The sequence below is a fragment of the Carcharodon carcharias genome, chromosome 6, assembly GCF_017639515.1.
Source record: "Carcharodon carcharias isolate sCarCar2 chromosome 6, sCarCar2.pri, whole genome shotgun sequence".
NCBI classification, from domain to species: domain Eukaryota; kingdom Metazoa; phylum Chordata; class Chondrichthyes; order Lamniformes; family Lamnidae; genus Carcharodon; species Carcharodon carcharias.
This window is the reverse complement of record NC_054472.1, coordinates 107,387,583-107,405,470: the sequence shown is the minus strand read 5'-3', so window position 1 is coordinate 107,405,470 and position 17,888 is coordinate 107,387,583.

Below are 17,888 nucleotides of genomic sequence, written 5' to 3'. Positions count from 1 at the left end.
GTGCTGTGCGCACCTCGAGGTCTTCCTACCTGGCCACATCAAGCAGCTGATTTGACACACAATGATGAAGACCCATTCAACTTACTTGCTTGTTACTCACCATAGAACATCCACAAAGCTGCAAGGGGGATCCACTAACCAGTATAATTTAAAGGGCCAGGCACCCAACTTGCAACTAAGTTGATTGACCCTAACTTCTGAATTGTAAAGTTTCTGTAATAATTGTATTTTATTTTAAGGTTGTTGTGGGGAGTTGTTGGGTTTGGCAGGGATGTTGCTATATGCTCATAAGGAAAGCGGAAAATTTGGTGATGTTTACTTGCAAAGACTACAACAGGTATGGGGCCTGCTGTTGCAGTTCCTCTGGGTCTGCAGCATGAGAAGGAGATGAAGCAGAGGCTCCAGGGAGGGGAAATTATGTGCAATATGCCCTCTGTCAAGTTGGAGCTGAACTCTTCCACACTCCTTCACAGTGACAGAGAGCTGTGTCACACACCAACCAATGTACCAACATCACAGTGTGCATCCTCATCACTGTTCTCTTGAATGCCACCCCATTAAAGTCCACATCTGAGTTCCCTGCAGCAAAACTTGTCTGTGAGCTTGTCCAGCAGGAAGCTTTCCCTCTGCCCTGGCTTCAGCTCACGCATGCCGATGAATCACTGCATGCTGATGCCAACTCTATACCCGACTGTAAGATATGCTCAGTGCCAATATCTGAACTGGTGGCTGCGAATGCCAGATCAGATAACAAGGCCACTTCATCAGTGCTGTGCTGTGGCCCTCTCTCTTCCTTCTGGGATTGCTGGGCATGTGGCAGGCCTGGGACATCTGAAAGCAGAAAATCAGAAGGATAAATTTGGGGTGAGGGAAGCAGGGGAGGGGTGGAAAGCAAGCGTGACACCTTCAGCAGCTTGCTCATCATGCCAGATAGCATTATGAGGTGGGCTGGGAGTTGAGAAAAAGCATAAGGTAGTAACATACTGGAATCCTCTGTATGGGGGAGATGATGGCATAGTGGTAATGTCACTGGACTAGTAATCTAGAGGCCCAGGCTAATCATAGGGGGACATGGGCTCAAATCCAACCATGGCAGCTGTGGAATTTAAATTCAATTAATAAATCTGGAATTGAAGGCTGGCCTCAGTAATAACAACCATCATCAATTGTTGTAAAAACCCATCTGGTTCACTAATGTCCTTTAGGGGAAGGAAATCTGGCATCCCTTTCTGGTCTGGCTTATATGTGAGTTCAGACCTACAGCAATGTGGCTGACTCTTAATGCCCTCTGAAATGGCTTAGCAAACCACTCAATTCAAGGGTGATTAGGGATGGGCAACAAATGTTGGCCTTGCCACTGACACACATATCATACCAATAAATCAAAATGCTTTATTTCTGTTATCACATTTCTGTTACACCCAGCCCCATGATGTTAAGAGTCATCTCCTTGTAGGGCTGAGGAGATGCAGGCATCCTTGACCCCAATTGGATTTGCTCTGTTCTCTTTTGGTGTAGTGACCTTGTCCTGCAAGAGGGAGAGAGCAGAGTGTGGCAGTGTGTTTGGGTGATGTGTCTGCATCAGCTGAATATGTGGAGGCAGTGAGAGGTGGGTTTTAAGGCCGGAATGTGTGTTAGGGTGATGGGAGAATATGAATATTAGGTGTGAGTTTTAAGTGTCAAGCTATGTTGATGGGTGAGTGTGAGCGGTGCAGTGAGAAGCTGCTGGTGTGGTGGGTAGGAGATGTCTTATGAAGATGCATTCATTAACCTTAACCACCCACATGATGTCATTAGACTTTGAGTGGTGCTGCTGCCAGGTCCTTGATATTAACTGTATATTCATTAAATGTAATTGCATGCAGATGGTGGGCATCAACTAGGTTTTCACTTGTGCCCCTATAAAAATAAACAGACTGAAACTGTGGTTGTTGTGTGAGGAGATGCATAATTGTAATGTGTATTTCTGTAACTAATAGCACCAACATCCTGGGGGTTTACCATTGACCAGAAGCTGAACTGGACCAGCCATAGAAATACTGTGGCTACAAAAGCAGGTCAAAGAGTGAGAATTCTGTGGCGAGTAACTCACCTCCTGACACCCCAAAGCCGGTCCATCATCTACAAGGCACAAGTCAGGAGTGTGATGGAATACTCTCCACTTGCTTGGATAAGTGCAGCTCCTACAACACTCAAGAAACTCAACACCATCCAGGACAAAGCAACACACCTGAATAGCACCCCATTCACCAGCTTAAACATTTGTTCTCTACACCACCAGCACACAGTGGCAGCAGTGTTTACCATGCACAATTTTTACTGCAGAACTTGCCAATTAAGGCTTTTTCGACAACACCTTCCAAACCTCTATCATCTAGAAGGGCAAGGGCAGCAGATGCATGGGAACACCACCACCTGCAAGTTCCCCTCCAAGCCACACACCAACCTGACTTGGAAATATATCGCTGTTCCTTTAAAGTTGCTAGGTCAAAATCTTGGAACTTCCTCACTATCGGCACTGTGGATGTACCTATACCAGATGGACTGCAGGGGTTCAAGAAAGCAGCTCATCACCACCATCTCAAGGACAATTAGGGATGGGAAACAACTGTTGGCCTGCCAGCAACACTCACATCTCATGAAAGAATAAAAAAGAATCCTTATAAAAGGCTCCAGTTCTGTTCTTTACCACCTGGCTTTCTGGGATATAACACTTGAGGCAAGACTCCTTGCATTAATTTCCCTGGCATGGAGGCAGTGCCTGAGGGATTCTTGACCCCCTGTTGGGATATGACCTCTCTCCCCCTGTCCACCTCCACCACTAAGGCCTCCAGTGCCACATCTGTGAACTTGGGAGCCCTCTCTCTGCCCTGATGTTCCATTTTCCCTGTTTAGAATTGCTGTAATAGCATTCAGTAGCAACTTCCTGTGAATCAGTGCAGCTTTCCCTGAAAAGGGGCAAAGAGCCTTTATGAAGAGCAGGTTGGCTGCAGCACATGCTGTCATCGTATACTGCTTAACCCCCCCACCGAGGTTTCAGGCAGCAGTAATGTGGGTCCTGCTAGGTTCAAAACTACAATCAGGTAAGTGAGGAGGTGGCACTAAATTTGCAAACCACAAACCCGCATCCCAAAATGAGCCATAACCAATAATTAGTCCAAGACTTCTATTTTAAGTATGGAAGAAGGCAAATTATTATGAAAGAAACTAGGTTCAAAGGAGACAATGACTGATGTTCACTCAACAGTTTTGAATTATGTTAGCCATACTCGTGGCGATTAGCATTCAGAACAATATGGTGGTTCTGTTGATCAGGTGAATCACATCAACTTTATTATTTTTAATTTAATCAGCTTTTTAACAAGCATGATTTACAATTTTTGTTATATGCTTAAACTTGTTCGTAAGATTTATTGGAGTTTAAAGAATGGAATTTAAATTTTGCTCCTTGATGCAATTATCCAAGATAGAGAGCTTTGAATCTAAGTTTTGTTTTGTCTGACTAGAATGCTATGACAAAAGACTACTATGCCTTATAACTATGGGTGGGATTTTCCAACCCCAACACTGGCAGGCATCATCGAGGGTGGAGTAGGAAAATTTGGAGAGCCGTCGTGGCTCTCTAAATTTTCCTGTCCCACCCACGATGATGCCTGCTGATGTTAGGGCCAGAAAATCCAGCCTTGTGTATCTGTTCTTTGCTTCAGTTAGTTGATTTAGGACTTTCTTTTCTTTTTATTCATCTGTTTATACAACTGTTGCTTTATATTGAAGGATTTTTAATGCAGAAAACATTTTATGCAATATAACAAATTTGTTACACACTGTAATGTACGTATTTTTAAATTGATTGTAAATTGTTGATTTATCTTAGTCCAATACTGATTATTTCCTCATCCTTCCAATTACTCATTTCATATGCTTTGATCTTAGACTCAGAAATAACAAAACCTATCTTTAAAAAAAGTACAGTGCAAAATTCTATTCAACACGTGACAATTTCTTCCTGTACATAGTAGATAATATAATCTCAGCTCTCTTCCATTATTGTCAGTCCATTCTGCTGCAAGCAGTCAAAGAATCATTATTGTGATAAAACACTTTTAAAATGTTTAAGCTTCCAGTCATTTTGTCAAGTGACACCAAAATTATTCTTGAAAGGAATTGAATGCCAGAAAGGAAGTTTAAATTTCTGCCCCAACGTAATATCTTAATTTGAGTTGTCAACAGTGATACTCCATCTCTGCCTATATCTTTATCACAGCTTCAGGAAATAAATCTATGAAGCTTTGCAGTAGAAAATGCTGAAAGACTGACAAAAGTAAGCAGATAAGATACTGTCATCCTCTCAGCAGGTTGCAAAGAGGTGATGGCTTCCCAGAACATTCCTTAAAGGAATGATCCTCATGTAATTTTTTCCATTCATTTAACAGCAGATATCAAAAGAGGATTACAAAATCAAGTCCTTTTTATCATTCTAGTTTGTTATAAGCAAAATATGTCAGCTGCAATGCTATTGGTGACTTGCCATAGGTTTTAGGGTCTGAAAAACTCAAGTGTGTTAAATTAAGGATGCCAACCATCCCGTAGGCGATATTAACCAAAGACGTTACTGTTCATTCAATATATACTAGGTCCATGATGTTACAAATTTTGCCTGTGAATGCCCAGTACCTGGGATGAACACATTGCACCTCAATGCTTAACTAGGGAGTGACTTTTATGCTTCTTGGCTGTGGGCAGGTTCCACGCAACCTGGAAGTGCGTGGATCATGACTCCCACCCCTGCCTTTTAAAGATGCCAGACAAAAGCATCTTGCAGCCAATTAACATCCATCCACTGCCAACAGCAGTGAGCAATGGTGGGCAGTATGCCCAATCAGCCATAAAAGACATGATTTCTGGGGACAGAGAGGGCAGAACAAGAACTAGAAGTCAGTAATGGCCACCCATTTAAAGGGGCCTTGCCATGGGATTGTGGCAGCTGCAGCAGAATTAGTGCTCTGGAGGCTGAGGGTAGAAGACTGAAAACTTAAACTTTGAATTCCTTTCAGTTATTGGAGTAACAGCAGCAGCGGGTGGGAGCTTGGCCCTAGTCTTCTGAGCAGCAACAATGATGAGCCTATTGTTGCTCTGCTTGAGAACTTCCATGGGGGACCATCGATAACCTCTGAGGAGGAGGAGAAGGCCTCAAAAGGGTGCAGCATCACATCTCTACTCCGCAACCAGCACCAGCGCGGATACATGCACCTCAGTGGGTATGCACGAGCCCTCTCTTAGGAATCCACACAATGGTGAGAGCACATCACAATAGCAAGACCAGCTGTCAGAGACTGAGCGAGTGAAGGATTCTGGGACTCAGAGGAGTGCTGGAGCTGACCTAGATGCTGAACCCCAGGCTGATGTTGAGCCTTTGGAGTCATCATCAGGTGGCAGATGCTGGACTTAATGTGAGAGGTTCATGCAGGAGACTCCCACCAGATCAGGGCTTTCACAGCTTCAGAGGACTATAGGATGCTGGCCAAGGTTATCCCAGGCAAAGGGACATAAAGGTCAGCACAGCTGGCAGTGAGGGGGAGCACCATGCCATAGCACATGTAAAGAAGTCAAGAAAAGGCCCCAGAAGTCACATATGGGTTCTCATGGGCGGTTTTCATATTTGAGAGTTTTGAAGATTGTAATTTAATGATTGTTCTTTTCACATGATGCTCTGGCTGTATTCATGCACCATCTGTGTTTATTGTGATGGTTTTGAATTCGATTGACTTGGTGCTGTTAAGGGAGTTTGTGTTCATGTGGATCTGCTCGGCCTTCTTTGGTCACTCTACATTGGCCTTCTCAGATGCAGCCCTGGTGTTCATGTGAGTGAGATAACAGGAAAAAGTAACTAACTGTCAAGATGGTGTAGTTCAGCAAGAGACATATTTCTCACAGAATCTTTGTAGTATTAGAAAATCTTATGCCTCCTGGGCACTCCAGAGCCTTCTGTGGGCTGGCTTGCTCAATTGGCTGGCATAGCTCACCCTCTCATCATCAGACTCATCATCAGAGGATGGGGCTGTCTCCATCAAATCCTCCGCCAGGGCTTCCCCTCTCTGGAAGGCCAGGTTGTGTAACGCACAACAGACAATGATCATAACTGAGAATCTAGCAGGAGCATATTGCAGAGCGCCACTGATCATTCCAAACAGCTAAACAACATTTTGAGCGGACCAATGATTGCTCAGTGATGGCCCTGGTGGATGCGAGACTATCATTATTACTTCTCTAAGGCTCTGTTTGTGGATTCCTCACTGGTGTCATCAACAATCTCTTCGAGGGTATCCTTGATCTCTCAGAAGCCAGCCATCCAAAGGTTTCAGGTTGGTGAATATCCCTGGTGTCTAGGAGTGCTTAAATGTGAGTGCATTGTGTCTGCCACCTGGATAATGTGCACACACCTGAATTATCCTTTGCTTATGATCGCCCACAATCTGGACACTACTATACTTTCCTGTTTAAAATTACACCTGGCTGTCCAGATGGAGCTTTTATTACAACATATGTGCAATCTCTGACCTCTTCAATTTTGGAAATCCGGAAATACTACTGAACCCGCTTGCTCTGTCTGCCTGATTTGCTTTGTCCATGCCAAATTAAATAAACTCTTGGGCACGCCTGAACATAGCATCAGTAAAAAACCTTGATGCAATGATGGGCTGCTTGGCTGCAATATCCCACAACAGTCTCCAGATGATGCCTCCGGCAAAAATATTCAGGGCCACTGTGACCTTCAAGGCCACCGGCATCAGTGTCCACCAAACCAATCTGAGGCAATCCCCCTAGCCAGCATGTCACAGATTGATGTGACTGTCTCCTTGGAGAGGCGCAGTCTTCTCAGGCACTGGCACTCTGACATTTGGAGGTATGTCATCTTTGCCGGTATATTCTATTGGCAGCTAGTGCCTTCGCCTACATCTGCCTGCCTGCTGATGTCTCTCTTTGGCAAACCCTCGTTCAGCAGTAGGTCCCACAGCCTTCTCGACCACAGGGAGCACCTGTCCATGGCCAGCTTCCCTCCTCCTTCTCCTCTTCTCCTCTTCACTGGAAGAGGAGTCTCCTCCAAATGTACAATGTCCACTGGAACAACAATCTCAGGGTCCAGACTGGGATGTAGAAAATTCACTTAACACCTACCTCCAGGCACCCTTGCCTGACAAAGAGGTCCCAGTGAAGGCTCAAAATGATTTTTAATCTAATTTGCAGCACTAGCAAACTCAGGCACCTTCTCCATTAGAGTCTTCTGTCAAAGCCAACCATTGTCCCACTTGCAACCTTTGCATTTGCAAGGCTTTTAGATACCTGGCGTGACTCCCTCCGAACATTTTCCTATATACCCACTGCATTATGGCACAGGCATATGTCTCTTCTTCAGAGCTCTATTTCGAGCCAACTGACTTTGGAAAAGGCTGCCCTACAACCATATTACCCTGCAGGCAGCCTTAACATTAAAGTGGGACTTCCATTCCTCAGTGGAAGGAAGTCCCGTCCTTGAGACCTGCTAGCCAATCAGATTGGCTAAGAGGTCTTGTGTTCCCAGCAATGCCAGAACTCAGTAATGGGCACTGCTGGCCTGCAAGCTGTCTCATGAAGAAGACAGCATGGATACCGGACTCAAGTAAGCCCGAGGCCTTTGGACGATATGGGATCGGGCACCCTAGGGAGGGTGGAGGGGTCTAGGTGACGGGGGTTAGGTTTTGGAGGGGAGGCACAAATGAGGGTGCCACCTGGGAGGGTTCCCCTGATGCATACAGGGTACTCCCCAAAAAAAAGATACCCATCCACTTCTTCACCAGAGTTGGTGAAAAGGCGGCCTGCCCGTTCTCATCTGCTTTCCATCACCAGCCGTATTTTGGCAGAAGAGGCAAGAATTAGGCCCTTAATTGCTTCTTAATTGGGCAGTTAAGGGCCTTAATAGGCCTAAGACCAAGTGGGCTCGCAGGTGCCTTACCCACCCACTGTACTTTGGGGAATTGGTGGGCAAGCCACCCATCATTTTTTATGTGCGCCCCCACCAAAAACACATCCAGTGGGGAGGCTGTAAAATTTAGCCCTTCATCATCTTCATAATTATAGCTTGTCACATTTTTATCTTACCAGTACTAATTCATGTATTTTATCTAAGATAGGGTTTTCATGCATTCAACAGGAGTTGCTGGAGGTTACTGATGACGATTTCTCAGAGGAACTGAGTTTTTCTGAGGGTCCATCATCACAGGACTCTTGTATACCATGTACCAGCCCAGATACTCACACATCGGGGGCACCTAAAGACTCACTTTTCACAAGCGAGCAAGAACAGATGGTGATCCAGGGACAGCAGTGGCATGTCTCTCCATAGCTGGGCACAGATGTTCAACCCTGGCACTAATGGTGGAAAAGAGAACCACTGAGCAATGACAGACAAGTTCTGATGCATTGGCAGGCCTTTCAAGTACACTGATTCAATATTGTATTATATTTTCACACTCTTACCTGTCACAAGGCTACACATGGCTTGGCATTATCATTGTGTTTGGCAAGGTCAATGCTATTATAAGGCTCAAGCAGGAACTCATAGTAGAGCAGATGGTTCATCTTTTGCGGCTCATTACCATGTCCTATCTTACTGAGTTACTGTCATTGTAACTAAGTTCCTACATCATTACTTTTGAAAGATCATCACCAGTGTGATTGGCCATGGTACAGAGACTCCAGCTGGGCGATGCTCATCAGGTTCGATATTCAAACAATGTGACTTATCCAGTAGATAGGTTTTCCAGGCATTTAATCTCCACTGTTTTACTTTGGAGTCAGGAGATTGTCAGATTGCAGGAAGTACCTCAGCTTCAGTTTACTCTATGCAACATGGTACTGGAATGGTGATGATCATTAATTTGTTTCTTTTGGCTGCTCTAAAGATGTCTGCAGATGCAATATTTTACAGTAGCTAAGGATTATCTATTGTAGTTTAAGGTAACCAGTAATGCAATGGCAGCAGACATCAAGAACAGACAGCAATTTATTTGCAAGGGCGTAGTGTCCCCATACATATTCAGCAGCTGAACAATAGAGTGTTCAGAGGTTTAGTCTGGATTGTGTTTGGATTAGTGCACTACTTTCTGCTAGCTATATTTTGTAGGATGATATTCCTAGCTTCAACTTTAGCTTTAGTCCTGATGATGTGTTCCATGGAACTCAGAATGTGATGCAGTGTTACACCAAGGTGGACAGAGTTGAAACAATGGGCGTAATCATCCCAGATTTTCACAAAGTGAGGTAGCGGACAGGGAAAACAATGTTTTACCCGTCAGCCGCAATGGCAGCTTCTCACGTCATATCATCCCAAACCTGCCGCATTAATCATGCATTCCTGGGAAACACGCCGTTTCGATGGCGGGCAGGCTGTCATTCACCCGTCACGCCATCATCTCGCCCTTCATCACACTGGGTGCAATATTTAACATACAGCTGCACACGCACCTCCTAATGCTTCCAACCCATGACTGCTGCACAGAAGGCAGGATGACCCCAAAGGCGAAAAGATTGCAGCCTCTCCCTAGTTTAATGGCGCGTCCCTCGAGCGTTTTTTGGATGCTGAGGAGGCCCGCCAGGATGTCCTCTCTGGCTGCAGGATGGGCAGCAGCATCACCAATCGAGCATGGGAGGCGGTGGCAATGGTGGTCAGCGCCAATGCCACGAAAGAGGACAGCCACCCAGTGCAGCAAGAGGATGAATGACCTCCTCTTTTCCACCAGGGTAAGTCACTCTTATCATTCTCAACTCACACTCACAAGCTCATCACACATACACAGGGTCACCGCCTGCCAGTTCAAGGGACATCACCATTCACGGTCTCACACACACCTTCATTGTACTCATCCCATCCATGGGACTACTCACCACCCACACATGCCAGGCATACCGATCATCTGGCCTGGCAGGCATCCCGCTTACACTCTCTCCATCTCTATTCATGTAGGACAAAAGTGAGAGGGTGCTTACCGCTGGAGGAATGCCTGACAGAAAGATCCCCACTGACTTTGAAAATAGAGCCATTCAGCTGGCCAGCAACTACCTGGACTGTTCCTGCACTGATGGTGAGGTTGGTGGTGCTCTAGCAAGTGAGGATCCAGCAGTGCAACATCCATCAGACAACCATGTTGTGATCGAGTGATGTGTCCTGTTTCACAGGCCACAGCCATGCACGCATTATCTCCCCTTGCTTTCACAAACATATCTGCTAAACAGCCAAGACAGTCCACAAGCCAGGGCCTCCAATCAAGCTCCGAGGAAGCTCAGAAGAGGAATCCACTGAAATCCTCCCTGAAGATCCATCACAGCACCCACACCCCCCACCAGCGCAGAGACAAACTCCTCAGTGGGACCTAGCTTTAGAGTTGCCTCAGGATCATCATCTGGTGAGAACATTGCACTGTCTGATCCACAGCAGGCGGCAGAAGGGACTTTCCACGTGTCCAGCACTTAAAGGACTGCTGAAGGCCAGAAATCTGCTGAGTCTGAGTCAGATGATGAGCCTCTGGACTTGGTCATGTCACAGTTATTGCAGCTGCAAAGGCAAGCTCGGGAACACCAGGAAGGAATGTCCGCTGTACTCCTCAGATTGCAAGGCACAATGGAGGAGTCCATCCGTCTTCAGACTGAGGTGATAGTGCTAGCATTGCAATGCATCGCAGTTAACACCGGTAAAGTGGCAGCTGCCATGGATTCCTTGGTCCAGGACATCACTCCTGCACTGCTGTGTGGGCTGAACTCCATCGCTAATGCCATAGTTAGCCTCAAAAAGTGTACGTGAGAGGGGTGCAGGGCAGCCCGATCTCACTCCAGCTACCTCCTCAAGGAGGCAGCCAGGGGCCCTTCAACACCCATAGGGAGGAGGATCAGCAGATGCCCACCTTGGGGCCATCCTCCAGGTGACTCTGGGAGACCCTGGCCCAGCAAATCCCCTCTTCCTGTGACCTCAGCAGCTCCAAACCACAGGCCGAGGAGGGTGCCACTGACCCAAATCAGGCTTCTGAAAGCAGGCCAGCGCCTACAGGTCTCAGCCCCCCAGAGGATGTCTGTCAAGGTCACCACAGATAGGGCGGAGCAGTCAGCAGGCTGCCTCCATCTCCACTGTGGGTGTCCAGGGAGCACCAAGACGTAGAGGCAGGGTTACGACAGTTCAGGAGAATTAGTTGCACAGCCTGTGCACAGGTGTTAATCACTTGTACATACTGTTCACTATTGTAAATAAACTCTCAACAATGTCTCCCTGCCTATGGCTCCTTGTTCTGATGAGCAGTGATCGTGTCACTCAAGTGTGAAACCTTTCTGCACAAGGTAAAGGCAGGTGGCTCAGTCCAGGGCTTCTTCCCTGTGCTTTGTGCAACCTTCAGACCAAAGTGATGGTCTGGCCTCACACTCCCTGGACACATTACTGATGCCTGCACCTTGGTGGTGCTTGTTATTGCTGCCTGAAAGTTGTGGGCAGGTGTCACAGAGTTCCGTCATTGTCTCTGTGTGCTTTCAGTACCTTTAAGGTGGGGCTGGTGCCCATCTCTTCAGCATCTGTGGCCAATTACGCTGTGCTCCTGAAGGGCTCAGGTGCTGAAGGCGGACAAAGGAACAGGTGCTTTTAAAGTTTCATGGCTGCCTCTCCGTGAAATGACCCTGATCACAGAGTGCAATGTTACTCACAATAAGAGATTATGGCAGAAGAATTAGTCCAGGCAGGTCTCTGGGTTAAAGCTGGTTTATTTCCAAGACAACTCCTCAGTGCTACTAACTTCCTAGTAGCTTCCATACGAAGTGTTCCAGCTGTACCTTTTTATTCTATTCAGTTGGGATAATTAATGCCCATCGCCTGTTTAACTACCAATTGGTTTTAACAAGATGATTGCCACATTAACATGCAAGCGAGCTGCCCTTGGCCAGACAGGAGTCAGACATTCTCAGAGGCTATGTGAAGATCTATGGAGTGTCCTCACTGCACGTCATAATCCTCCTGCAATCGAGCAACTATTAGGCCTCTACTGTGTCTCCATGACAGGAGCATTATCATAGAGGGTATGTGCGCTGCCATAAGCCAGACTGGAATCAAACGTTCACAGATGCAATGTCAGCATCTATGGCATCTCCTCACTGCATGCCACCTTCATCCTCCACAAATCTAGCAGCTATGAGGACCTCATGGCCAGTGCGATGGGCTCATCGCCACTATCGTCACCTTCGAGGGCCTCCTCACCCTTATCACCATCGACATCATCTCATCGAAGGAGACCTCCAGCTCCTGCATCTCCTCCTCAGCCAGCTCCTCTCCCTGTTGCAGCACCAGGTTGTAAAGGGCTCAGCAAGCAATGACAATGTGTGACACCCTCTGTGGACTGTATTGCAGGGCTCCACCAGACCATTTTTTTCAGCATCCTGATGGTTTGCTCCACCAATTTGCATGTTGCAGCGTGAACCTCATAACGTCGCTCTGCTGCAGTCTGAGGCTGCCGCACGGGTGCCACATCAGCCACGTCCTCTGCAGGTAGCCCTTATCCCAAGGAGACAACCCTGCAGCCTCTGCAGGACTTTGGAAGATGTCAGCGATCTGTGACCAACTGAGTTGTGCACAATCCCTGGGAACCGTGCGCAGACCTGCAGGATGCATCTGTGGTGGTCGCACACCAGCTGCACATTCAATGAATGGAAGCCCTTGAAGTTGACCGCTTGTTGAGATGGAGATCTAAGTGCCATGAGAATGCAGTCGATCGCACCCTGCACCCATGAGAAACCCAAGATCTGAGCAAATCCAATCACTCTGGCATCCTGGCTGCCTTGATCCCAGGCGAAATAGACAAAAGTTGTGTGCCCTCACGAAGATGGCATCCATGATTGCATGAATGCATTTGTGGGTGGAGTCTTGTGATATTTCACAGAAGTCACCTGTGGAGCCCTGAAAGGAGCCACTGGCATAAAAATTGTGCACTGCCGTCACTTTCACAGCCACTGGCAGTGGATGCCCTCCATGTCCCCATGGTGCCAAATCCTGTAGTAGTTGGCAGATGTGACCGATCAGTTCCCTAGACATGTGTTGTCTTTGGCGACACTGGTTCTTGGCTATCTGCAGGAATGAAAGTTTATAGACCCTGGGTCTACCTAGGTACCGACCAACAACCGCTCGCTGTGGCTCTTCGGGGCATGTGCGGGAGCTCCAGCTACCCCTTCAGCTTGAGGGTGCTGCTCCTTCCTCTGCGTAGCCAGCTGACTCCGTCACTCTCTTTTCTGTTGTCTTCGCCCTGTGTATGCCATGGCATTCAGCTAGTTCACCAGGCTCCATGCTCCTTCTTCAGGGTGAAAGAGAGAGGTGTGTGGGTCAGCTTGGGTATACTAAGAACCTGCCTTGGTTAAGTCTTAACACATCCCAGAGGCTGGCCACCACTTGGATAGCCAAAGTTTAGTGCGCTGCATTGCTGCCTGAAACCCCAACCACCTCTGCCTCATTCCACCTGACCGATTGGAGGCAGCTTTGCCCATTGGACTGCATGCTGTGCTCTTAGCTCCAGTGCAGGCATTCTCCTAACCCACACTGCAAGGTTGCACTGTTAGCTGGAACCATGGGGGAAGCTGGTCCAAACCTGGATGATGACATTGCAAGGGGCTGTGAGAACCTCCACCAGTGAATGCTCCATGGCCAGCTTTAGCAAGGAGATTGTACAACGTGCCCAGTCATCCAACTGCTCTGCAGTCCACTAAAACACTCATTAGTTCGCAGTCTGTGCCTGAGAGGTGAAAAGCCCTGGAGAACTTGGTGGCACTTTCATGCCGCTGTGTTGCTTGAGTGGGCAGATAAGCTAGACACCCAACTCCACACATGTCAATGTGGCTGCGTCTGAACTGTCTCAGCCACAGAGGGATGGTCACTTCACACAAGGTTTCCCTAATGCGTGGCCGCTTCCCTCCCCCGCCCCCAACCCTTCATATGCTTGTGAACTACTTTCAACCACAGGGTAGCACTTGCCCCCACAGCTCCAATGCAACCTTGAAGTCCAAGAGGCGACCCAGGCAAGCACTGTGCACACTTACCTTCAAGTTCCCCTCAAAGTGCAGCCCGCCAAGTGCAAGCTGTTGTGAAATCATGCCAACATGGGTGGACAATCCAGCAGGCGGGGGATGATTCCGGTGGGCTGGTCTTATAATAATATGCAAATGTATCACAATGAAGTTCCTGATGTCCGATGGCGGGAAACGCCGCCTGTCATCAACGGGCTGAGTGGACAATTGCAACCTGGTTTCACAACATCATGAAACCAATTTCTGGCCTTTTTGTTATATTGTCTGCTTACGCCACCAAGCACGCCCAACACCAGCAGGCATGGGAAATTCCACCCAATGGCTATGGTGGGATTTTCTGGCCCTGCTGTGGTTGGACCCACCATGTGGGATGCGGTGGCCCAGCCAAAAGTTCATTGACTTTCAACGGGACAGGACGATCCCAGTGACGAGTAGGGCCAGGCAATCCCGCTTAAGCCTATTCGCATATTACTCAATATGTAGCTCCCATTTAGCTTCTCTGTTCTAGAAATAGGGTGCTCATTCCTATATTTTATCTGGATTGGCAGTATAGTATTGTTTTAGCTATGCTGGGACATCACTCAGGGTTACTTCAATCCTATTAAAAGTCTGATTTTTAACAGTAACACACATACTCACACAGATACTTACAGGAAATGTCTATGAGGAGAAGGAGATGTTGGTCATTGGTATGCCGCCATATATATTGATAGTGCAGAACATCAGCCATGATCATATTGAGTGGAGAAGCAGGTTTGAGGAGCCATATAGACTACTCATGCTCCTATTTCCTATGTTCTTATGTAGCTGTTGCTGAGTTTTACTTTATTCATTTGCGACTGCAGTAAAAAGTTTCTCAGCCTGCTGTTACTATATCAACAGCAAAAGTTTTTGTCTAGAGGTATTTAATGTAAGCATCATAAAGTTCTTTAGCTTTATCAAATACCCTAAGATACTGATGGTGGATATGATCCTTTGTGCAGTCTTCTGTATCAATTCCACAAAGCAATCATAGTTCTCAGGAGTCCCAGCTATATCTATGAAGGCTGCATCAGGGTCAACCAAGTAACATTCCCAATTTGACTTCCTAAAATTAAAACAATGCTGAAATATGATGGTCTTCAGAAAGACACACACATTGATTTTAATTCTGATAGACTGGTATTTTGGGTTTGGACTGGAACTGAAACATTTTTTGTACACGGACTAGCAATAGTGCTACAGGCATATACCATGTTGGGGTTGATTCCACATCTCTAATTACCTTTACTGAAGCTTGTGGGGGGTGGGGGGGCGGGGGGCAACTGATTTTTTTCTGTTATGGCTTCCATTATTTGACTACCTTCATTCATTTCAGAGTAGCCAAACTGCATGTAATAGTCATTAAAGTTGCCAATCATAACCTGAACTATGTTACTGAGGACCATATTGGTAACGGAATACTGGAGCATAATTGATAACTTTGCAAGCTCTTATGTGTCAGCCATGTTAAGGTAAGATTTTGTAAGATAATTTCCCTAATTTTTGTCTTTGTCTTTTTTCCCCTTCCAGATCTTCCATTCTTCCACATCCTCCATATTGTTTTTTGGGGCCCACTTACTAGATGAATTTCAGCCCATTTAGATTTTAGTCTTTTTGCTCCTGCCAGGTCTAAAATGACAACCTGCATATGCCGCCTGTGACATGGATCTTGGCACTTTTGGGCCTCAGCTTCACTCTTTTGACTGATTTGAGCCTCAGATATTTTTGCAGCTTTTTCTGTCACCCAAATTTCACTCTTTATGGCCTCGAAGGATGACCATTTCATCCACTTAAACATCTGAGTTCTACACTTTTGGACCTCAGAAATATGGGTTCAACAAGTGAGTGCCACATAGAGTGCCATAAATAATGGAGCGAAGGGGTATGTTTTGGGAGTAGATCATCAAGAGTGGAATACAAGCGATGCTTCATAGGGCAGTGAACCAGGGTAAAGACTCAGGGAAACCAGGAGGGTGATACCGTATGAAAGGACATAAATGGAGCAGCTTGACAGAAAGACTAAAAGGGCTAAAAACAACAGGGAGGCTGTGAGAGAGTGGATTAGTGAAAAGTAGAATGGGGGATAGAAGCAGCAGGTGGGACAGATGGGGCAATAGAAGAGGATGAGTTATGGACAATAAGCAAAGGTTAAGGTTGTATAGAAAGTCAAAGGGAGAGCAATCAGTATTAAGAGAGGAGTGATGAGTTGCAGCAACAGAAGGGGGCATGGCAGCAATGAAAAGGGGACACAAGAACAGAACTGTACAAGGAACGCATCAAAAGAGATGTGATGATGTAACATGAAAGAGGTATGTGGTTGAGGGAGGGATGTAAGGAAATAACATGAAAGGGAGCATATGTGACCAGTAAGAGTAGCTGTGGCGGAAAAAGAAAGACATGCATTTATATAGTACTTTTCATGACCTCCAGGTGTCTCAAAGTGCTTTACACCAATGAAATATTTTGTGAAGTGTAGTCACTCTTGTAATTTAAGTACAGCGACAGAGGCAGTCATACATTTTAACATGAGCAATGCCATAGGAAAACCAATCTTGTAAAAATATTCTTTGCCTTCAGCATTATCCTGATGGCCTGGATTTTTGCACTTGCTTTAAGATTAAATCTTTATTCAACTCTGTGGGAAGGTAAAATGAAACCCCCTTTGGAGCCTTTCTTGGTGAGCTCTTTCTACCTTCTTCTCTGGCCAACTATTCTATTGACATAGAATGCAATTTAACACTGCAGACTCTATCTAACTCACTGTTAAATTGTCGGTACACAAGAGAATCTAAGTGACATATGATCAAGAATCTGAGATTTTGTTGAAAAGATACATAGACATGTCAAAGGGACATGCTTGTAGAGTATAATATCCTGGGGCTAAATTTTATGGCCTTGAGCAGAGAAGCAGGTAGGTGGGCCCATAAAATAAGACGTTGTGCAATCAGTGGCATGCCTACTGCCTGACCACCTGCCCCCACCCCACTGAGATTTTATGAGCAGTGGGGCAGACATAGGGAGTACTGCCCACCCTGGGCCAAATAAGGCCCTTAAGTGGGTAATTAATGTCCACTTAAGGGCCTCATCCCACCACCGCTGTGATTTAGTGGATGGTGGGAGAAGTCAGCGCCCAAAGCGTATCCCGGCAGGTTTGACCCTGCAGGCTGGTGGCCAGTCAAATGTGGAGGGGGGATGTTCCTCCTTTCTGGGAGCATGCTGCCAATCCGAGGTCACCTGTCACAGTATTACCTCTCCACATTTACCCTCCCCTCCTCTCCTGTCCAACATGCACCCCCCCCACCCCCCATACTCCTTCACTCCCCTCACCAGGGCCTGCCAGCCTGGCCCCAGTGAGATCACGGTCTTAACTCTAAATCTGGATCCATTGCTGATCACCTCCTTGATGTTCTCGGTGCAGTACCAGAAGTGGCCACCACTTCCAGTGGCACTGCTGGTACTGCAAAGCTGCCAACCTCTAATTGACCAATAGCTCTTTGAGGTGGGAATTCCTCCTGGAGAGGGGCAGAAGTCTTGTCTAATACCTATTAACGGCCCGTTGGCCAGAAAATGGAAGTGGGGTGAGCCAGTCAAGCGGAAGCGGGCTTGCCCCCTGACCTTTATGCTACAGTGTGGAGAGCACATCCTCCGCATTAAATCCAGCCCCTGTAGTTCAATTAAATCTTTTTAGTTTTGTTTACTTAAAAGTGTATTGTCTATCTTATTTAATCAGAACGAAACACTGGAGAGGTAGCCAGCTACTACAAATTGCAATTGAAACATTGGAACAC